Source organism: Hemitrygon akajei, unplaced genomic scaffold, assembly GCF_048418815.1.
Source record: "Hemitrygon akajei unplaced genomic scaffold, sHemAka1.3 Scf000109, whole genome shotgun sequence".
NCBI classification, from domain to species: domain Eukaryota; kingdom Metazoa; phylum Chordata; class Chondrichthyes; order Myliobatiformes; family Dasyatidae; genus Hemitrygon; species Hemitrygon akajei.
Window position 1 is genome coordinate 1359734 of NW_027331995.1, and position 8843 is coordinate 1368576.

Here is an 8843-nt window from a genome sequence, read left to right on the forward strand (position 1 = left end):
GCAGCTTTCGTTGCCTCCGTTTTTTCAGCCTGCTCTCATGTGTCTCAGTCTCTGCTATAACTACAAAGTGTTTCACTTTACAAATTCCGTTTCTTATAAAGAAGACTGCCGAATAAACACTAAAAACGCTGAAAACCTGGTACCTGAATAAACTCAGCATTAGCCATATCATAGGCCATAGGCGCTTCGATTACTGGGGCCAGCTTTAATAGTAATCAGATATTATCTCGCGGGCCAAAGATAATTCCACCGCGGGTCGGATTTAGCCCGCGGGCCTTGAGTTTGACATATATGGCTTAAACGAAGGGCTGTGTAGGAGGAAAGGATTAAATTGATCTCAGTGTCGTTAACATTTCGGCACAACATCGTGCGCCGGAGGGTCTGTATCTTTCTGTGTTTTTCAGGTTGCTGATAGTGTAATTTTCTCTTCATTAAACTGACAGCTACTCTCGGCTGTGTTTTAGATCCAGTCTAATTATCTGATTCCCATATGCTTTCCACATTCACAAACCCTACCTTGGAATGTGATGCTACTACTAAACCTGAATTCACCAGGGTTTGTGGATCAGCTCTTCGCGAGGGGAAGACGCATGCAGAGACACAGACTGAGTGGCTCTGAAATGATGAAGTCGCAGAACGGGCAGCTCCCCTACAATAGGGCCGTGACACTCGCCGCTTCCTTCTTGATATCCCACCCCACCCCCGCTCCGCACTTACCTGCAGAGTTTTCCCCTCTTGTGTAGCTGATTAGGAGCTGCATGAAAGTGTCAACCTTGGGGCTGATGCTGACATCCACGTGTGTTCCAACCCAGACCGATTCTTTGTAACGACGGAGCTGTTGATAGACGATGGTGTTGTTATTCTGCTGAGTTGGAAGAGGGGGACGGTGGTGTAAGGCTCAGAGCCGGGCGGAGAGGGTGGAACAAGGTTAATTCGTTATTAATGTCGAAGTGAATTAAGTCCCACTCACTAAGCAACGTGTATATCCTCCTATTCTCATGTTATCCAGAGAACATTCTACTATAGCTCCTCTGTACCCCTTTCCAAAGACTGGACAAACTACCTATACTTTTTACTTTGCTCTTCAAACCTTCCCTCCCAGGCTAATGTTGGAGGTAATTGCCTGTAGTCCTTCAGTTGCTGCTGAAACCCCAGTATGAGGGGTAAGGTGTATTTGTGTTCAGACCCAGTGGCAAAGGATCGATGCTATTCACCCTAGTTCCTGATGCTGCGTGACGAGAAGGAAGCTGCTCATGGCTGTTCCTGGAAAATGTGATTTGTGCCAGGCACTGACTGGTAATTGGAGGCAAAAATGAAGACGCTGAGTTGTGATGCACGACTGGAAACGGGTTATGGGATAGATGAACTGATGCGACTGAAGGAGAGAGGGTGGCTCTGTCTGTAGGAGGGGGGAGCAGTGATAATCGTGATCTCATTACCTGATAATCCGCAGTGGTACACAGGACATCAGATCCCAGACAATGACTGAAAGCAGAAACACATTGAGAGAAATAAACAGCTCAGTTCCAACTCCTGAATCAGACATCCCTCACACTTCAGTGTACCGTGGATCATCAGAAGTGAGCCAGTGCAGGCCATGGACTCGGTGAACAAAAAAATAAAACACAAGTGTAACAGGGATACAGTGGGGTGAACCTGGTACATGGGGGGCAGGTTGTTTGCAAGGAGGTTGATTTGATGACCGATGCCGTGCTGGAGAGCAAAGCAGGGCAAGGATAAGATGCGGGTCTAGGTACAGCTGCGATCGGAAGTGGAGCTGGGCAGGTTATTGGGACAGAGTGACGGATGTAGGGTTGCGGATCAAATGGAACTTCGCTCAGTCCTTACCTTTCACTCAAGTCAGCCCCAATGACAAGCGAGGCAATCAGCAAGTAGACAGGCAGCATCTTCACCCTGCAGGAAACAGGATCAGTCACTATTTAGCACTTGCCAGTGGCTTAGGACCATTTACAGAGTTGTGCAGCCGTCAGCCCTTCTTCCAGCAACACAACTGGTTGAAGATGAACACTCCACAATTCTGCTGCAACTCTCACTCCCCATCTTAAATCTATAGTGTGTTCTATTGAAAAATCTGATACATCGGAATCGATTCCCTCTGTCTGCGTTATCCATTCTCTCCATCAGGTAGAATACCTTATACAATCTCCTCCGTACTAAGAAAATAAATCCAAACTGTTCAGTTAGGAAAGCGAAGGAAGAACGGCGAGAGAGAAGGCCTAGAAGTAGAGGAAAAGGATGGGCGAGGAAACGGGAGGGGAGAAAATTGCGGGAGGGAGAAAGTCTTTGTGTGGTGTTCATAACACGCTTTTCACAAAATCACTGTATATGAGATAAAACAATGCGGTAATCGACTTTCACCTGAAAAGAGAAATTCAGTATCTTCCTACAATGGTGACCCACATTCTACAATGCCCGATCTAATTGTTTTTCCATCTCGCCTCTGGACCAGTGAAGGTTACTGGAATGAAAATGTCACCACTTCCGCTTTACACATCTGGAGTCTGGCCGAAATATTTATTTATTACAATTTACAGAGTTCCTGTCTTCACACAATACCGTTGCAACAAAGCAAACCGCGTTGCTTGAGATGTCAGTGGTAATATAGCTCACCCGGAGTCAGCTGGACAACATCACCTCCAGATGACAGAGCAGAAGCATGATCCGAAACACTTTGTCCAGCCTGCTGAGTCCCTGGCAACTGGAGAACTTTCCATCTAGCTATCTATCCATTCATCTATGTATGTATGCATCTATCTATACATCTATCCATCTATCTATCAATCAATCTAACCACCCACCCAACACACACAAAATGCTAGTGGAACACAGCAGGCCAGGCAACATTTATAAGGAGAAGCTCCCTGTCCTGCTGTGTTCCACCAGCATTTTGTGTGTGTTGTTTGAATTTCCAGCATCTGCAGATTTCCTCGTGTATCCACCCACCCATCTCTTTTTATTCATTGCGATTCTTCTGTCTTTGTTCTGAACTGCTGCCACAAAAGCACACACATCACCACGTACTGTATATAAGTTTCCGGTTGAATCGGCAAAAAAAAAACGCCGAGCCAAATTGGAACGAACCTTTCTCACTTCAGTAATCAGGCTGCCTGGGAATTTAAAAAAAACATTTTGGCAGTGAGTTCGTGATTTGTGGTCTTCAGTCTCTGGTGTGGTGGCACAGCTCCGCAATCTGGACATCACCATCCGCAGATCTCTCTTCAGTTAGCAATGATTCTGCATTCGGCACCAAAGTAGACATGCTAACAGTTATACATCTTTCATGTTTTCAACCACTCACTCACAGCTACACCTTGTTGTTAGTGTGAGCAGAAATCTCGGAAATTTTACATGTGACCACATTACCACGACCCTCTGCGACCTGAGCACAACTGAGCGTGACTTACGACGACACGTAGTCTGCCAACCCACGAGAGATTAACTTAACCGCACTGTTTGTTGTGTGATCGTCAACCGAGTCTCAGCGTTTAACCTCATTAAGATGTCCAGCACAGTAGTCTGCCTGATCCTGTCGTCGTTTGGGTGGGATAAAGACGATATGGTTTTGTTCTTCTGTTTTCCCCAATGACAAAGACCACATCCCCATCGCCCCGACAGATTTAGAGAAGAATGCCACCGGGAGGCACTGCTCCGCTCGTCAGTGATGGTAAGACATCTCCTTCATTTCACTCTGCACACAGCCGGACTCAGGACACTGCCGGTTTAGGGATCTGTTCAAAATGACATCTCAGGCTTTTCGAAGCCTACTCGCTCCTACTGCTCGGAAAGGACACTTGAATTGCGGACGCTGCTGCAGGTAACAGCAAATCATCATGATTGTTGATATAGGTTACAAGCAAAAATGGACCCTGTACTGATCCCGCTCTGCTCTCCTTGAAACGCTGCTCATGTCCCGGAGACATGAGCCTCTGAGCTCAGTCAATGGCCACTGGCCAACAACACAACTCCACTACTTCCTTCCCCATTTCATAACTTTTATGGTCAGTTTCAGCCTACGGCAGTGCAAATAAAATCCTTTCATGGTTGTCTATACATTTGTTTTCAAATATTTTTGCATATAATTTAAGATGTTACAACCTTCCCACAGATTTATGTCCTGACAAACGGAAAACGTCCAGAGATGACCTTCACTGCAACGTCTAAGAATAACCGGGAAAAATAATGGTGAACATCTAACCTATATTACCCCTTCCCCCCGTCCCCGGAAATCGTTGACCCACCGTCACTTCCCAGCATCTGGCTAGTGCTTCTGAACCCATAGTCCCCACTCGAGAGGGGTGAGGTCTGAGGTGTTCGTCTCATGATGGACTCTTCCTCTTCTGTGCCCATGCATCCTGTCATTTTGCATTCTCGCTTCCGTAACCGCTATTCGGGAAGACTCAAATATGTTTCATCCGGAATAAAGAAAAGAAAATTGAAGCTTCCGTATGGAAAATTAGACAAATTTCTGCAAAACATCCAGCTGATACTCAGAAGAAGAATAAAAATCTTAAGTTGTATTTCGATTTTGTGAACAGCCAGTGAGGGAAACGAAGAGAAAACGTAAATTAAGAACATACAGACAGCAGTGTGTGGATGGGGGTGGACAAGGAGAGCAGAGCGGGGACAGTGTAAGGTCCATTGTTGCTTATAACCTATATCAACAAATCAGGATGATTTGCTTAGTACAATATTTTTTGTCATCGACAGGTTATTTGCAAATGCTTTGATCCGTACTCATTAAATTGGTTTATAGGTGCTCTGTAGTCAAAGTCTTTCGTGTTTATATATTGCCAAGAAAGCGGATTCGCTCTGCAATGCCGCCTACCACTGTCTGTAACTGGTCAATCCCACCATCGCTGTTTGTTGTGTATTGAGATCCTGAACAGAATCCAAACATTCTACAAGACATTGAGGAGAGCAGTTCGGAACACCCGCAATAAACACTGGCACAAAGAGCAAACAACATGCATTCCTGGGCAATGACAAGTTTCGGAGACGGAACACATGTTGGCTGCACAGCTTGTCGCACGATGGCTTTAAACCGTAACCAGTGGTTGGAAGATTGTTTTTAATCTTGACATACATTGTGGAAACTATCGACTGTGCAGGTAGGAAACTACAGTAAAGCAACGGCCAGCACCGCCCGAAGTGGGTAACAGGAGAGCAATGACTTCTTGATTACTGACCCGAAACACATACCACGGGGTTATCGGAAATAAAGACCCGAAATGCTATAAATACCAGACCTATTATCACCTTAATTCACCAAGAATGTATTACCAATGTGTGGATATATTTTCAAGCGTTTAAACTAAATTCCTACCATACAAGCAGGCGAGGGATATTTAATAGATATGAGGGAGCGGGCAGTTTCGCAGTTTTGTCAGACTCACAGAACACTATCTGTGTGCAAGCTGCTGCCTGTCTGCAGGGCGGATGGACATGCAGACATTCCTCAGAGCAGCGAGCAGCTTCTCTGCTGAAAGGACATCCAAATGGTTCGAGATTCCGCACTCACCTTCAACCGTGAACAAAGCTAGTTTAGTATTGTATTTAAATATCTCTGTTACATACAAAAAACACGACATGTGCAATTTGAATCTCTGTATCCATATATTGGGGTTTAGTTAAAAAAAACCTCAATCGACGGCACTTTCAACTGCGAAGTTCCAACAGTAAAATATCATGGTCGCTGTAATTCTGTGGTCAGTTTGTAGTCAGTTTGAAGTCAATTCATGTGACTGTGTGTGCGCGATAATGAGTGATTGAGACAGAGAGAGAATTAAAGAGAGAGAGAGAGCGAGAGAGAGAGAGAGAGAGAGAGAGAGAGAGAGAGAGAGAGAGAGAGAGAGAGAGAGAGAGAGAGAGAGAGAGAGAGAGAGAGAGAGAGAGAGAGAGAGAGAGAGAGAGAGAGAGAGAGAGAGAGAGAGAGAGAGAGAGAGAGAGAGCAACGCAAGATGATCGACAGAGCGAGAGAAATGTGGAGACCGGACCGTAAAACATGGGACATTTCGAATATCACTACCGTTTAGGGAAGTTCTTCTTCACTGACTCTGTAGCAACCAACTGGAGAATGCGAGTGAAGGTAAAGACGTCGTTTCTTTTAATCTATTTGATCAATAATAAATTCGGTAATGAACAGTTCAGAGCTCCCGTCTCTATTGAATTCTCCCGATCGTGGAATAAGCTGTAAACGCTCATCTGATTAGGGAGAATCGGAGACAGCACTTACCACGCTTGTTGAAGCAGGTCGGAGTGCAGTGCGGACCCGGGTCAATTCAGGTCCAACACACCCTCACCGACAGCGGAAGGAGAGGGAACTTGAATAAATGGAGGAATCACAGACAGGAATATCAGAAGCTGCGTTAAACTTCCCCGGCGTTCACGTAGGGTCTGTCTGGATTTCCGTGTCGATCTCACACTTTTCCTCCTTGCTGATCAAACAGAACCAGCAGGGCGGGGCTCTTGCTCAGCAGATCCCAGGTTGCTGATCTGATCTGATTCTTGAGGTTCTAGGCTCCACCCGGTGTGGGAACGGGACTTCCCGGCGCTGGAAGAGATCCACCTCAAATATCGCACAACTCTCCCGGTTCCGGGAGTCGTCTTTCTGCTGAAATCAAAATAAACACGTTCCACAATTTACCCCCACAGCACATGTGAAAAACTTTGTTCAAAGATTTTCCAAGAGCTTCACGATTCAGGACAATTTATTTGTATTTGTAAAACGGGAGAAACAGTTTAATGGTGGAACTGAAGGAAATATTTGCACCCAGAGGCTGCTACGTTCAATCAAAGAAAAATACTCGTGAGCCTTCGCAAGCGTTCGTCGGATCGATTTACATTAATTTAATTGTCTGGGACATTTCTGAACATGCTACTGCGTAGTAAGCCACTCGGCCCGTCATACCTGCTACTCCATACAATTAGCTGATTTAAACTTAGCTTGAAATATCTGCGCTTTCATCCTGCAATTGGCACGTCTATCTCCTTACAGCTCTTCACCCCAACTCCAAACAGCAACTGGTCCTTGATCGTAATGGAAAATTTGCTTCAGTTGGCCATTGTGAGAAATTGCAAATACTCACAGAATTTTATATATATACATATTTCACGACGCAACAGATTTTAACACCATAAATCGGCGAGTTGATTTGCTACGTCTCCCCTCCCGCTGTGAAACAGGGACACCGTTCCTTCCTTTATTATGCAGGGAGAGCAAGCCTGTGTTATATAGAAATACTCTGCGAACGAGTAGTTTTCGGGATACTGCAAGTATGTAGCTTTATTGATAATTTGCTAAACGCTTGAATGCTCGGTAGAAGATGCGGATGCTTTTTTGCTCGTGAGGATTGCTGCTGCTTAGGCGTGGGAGGGGAGAGCTGGTTTCTAACATTTTACTGTCATTCGTTAAGAAACTAATCTGTGTTGGTGAATGTTTGCGAAGAAAATAATATAAGTTCAGGAAGCATATTGTAAACAAATCTCTGACAGTAAATGTACCCATTGAAACCTATTTGTTGACAACTTATTGATCACTGAGACAAAACACTGATACTGGGTGCTTTGAAACAAAGATATGAAATAAGTATCAGTAGCTGAATTATTCTCATCTCAATCCCCCACAAATATTCTGACATTGTCGATGTGGTCAAGTCGTTTCTTTGCCCACTCACTGCCTCATACGCGCCTTCTCGAACATTTCGTAAACATGAAAATACACAAAAAGCTGCAAGAATTCATTTGATCAGGCTGTATTCGTTCATGGAAAATGAACAGCCGATGTTGGAGGCCGATAGCTTTCATGGGCTGGAAATGAAGGGTGAAGCTGCCAGATTGTTGTCTGATTTCGAAGCTGCGGGTTGTTTTTCTTCTGTGATAGTCGGAGCTCAGGGTTTGTGTGTAACTGGCTGCCTGCCCCGGCAAATTCCACAGAACAGGGAGCGGCCGTCCTGTAAAAAGACAAGTCTAATCGGTTCGAGAAAACACTGACGTTCAGTTGTGAACATAGTCGATTTAATCTTGTATTCAACCATTTCTGCTGCAGCAATGACCACTTGAACCTGTAATGAAGAACATAACCAAGGGTCAATTTATATCTAAATTAGACTCGAAACATCTGGAGGGGCTTTAAAGAGAATTTTCCCGACTCTTCTAAATAAACCAGCTTATTGCATTCTCAGCAAAGACACTTCGCAAAATAAATAAGATTGCTCATGGTATTCAAGCTCCAACATTTCCCAGATACAATCGCCATTTACCTTTAAAATGTTGTTGATATAAGGGAGCGTCAGTGTGAGGGATGATGGGGAGAATGAGGGTGAGAGAAATTCTGAAGGTGAGGTTTAGGGAAAGTGGAGAGTGAAGTTGATGGCGGGGAGAGGTGAAAGGGAAGGGTGAGGGGAAAAGGGCGCGCGAGGATATGGAGGTCGAATGTAAAACGAGTCTGAGGGCATGGAAGTGGCTGGGAGGGGGGAGGCTGACTGACACGGTAAGAGTGTGCTGTAGTGCAATGCAGAAGGGCCAATATAATGGAGAGTCAGTGTGAACGGGGGAAATGATGATGGGTATACGGACGCAGGAGGATGCATGTGAGTTTGAGTGCGAGGGTGTGGTCGAGTTGGAAAGTGATGGTGATGGCGAGGGTCCACGGTAGTGGTGGGTAGGGAATGCGTTGGGGTGCTGTGGATGAGAAGAAGTTGAACATTGAGGGTGGAGGGTGAGGAATAGAGAGCGAGACGGTAAGAGTATGGAGAGGAAGAGGAGGGAGAGTTCGTAAGGAATGGAGGACAGTGAGAGAGGTGTAGACATAGGCGAAGTCGACG

General features: G+C 45.3%; 1 long non-coding RNA gene across 1 annotated transcript; it reads right to left on the reverse strand.

The window, feature by feature from the left end:
- Nucleotides 1-729: 729 nt before the first annotated feature.
- Nucleotides 730-6356, reverse strand: LOC140723321 (uncharacterized). The gene is made up of 4 exons (XR_012097863.1): nucleotides 6254-6356; nucleotides 1849-1914; nucleotides 1440-1485; nucleotides 730-835 (listed from the first exon to the last, which is right to left on the reverse strand). It is a non-coding gene; the product is annotated as an uncharacterized lncRNA (long non-coding RNA).
- Nucleotides 6357-8843: the final 2487 nt, after the last annotated feature.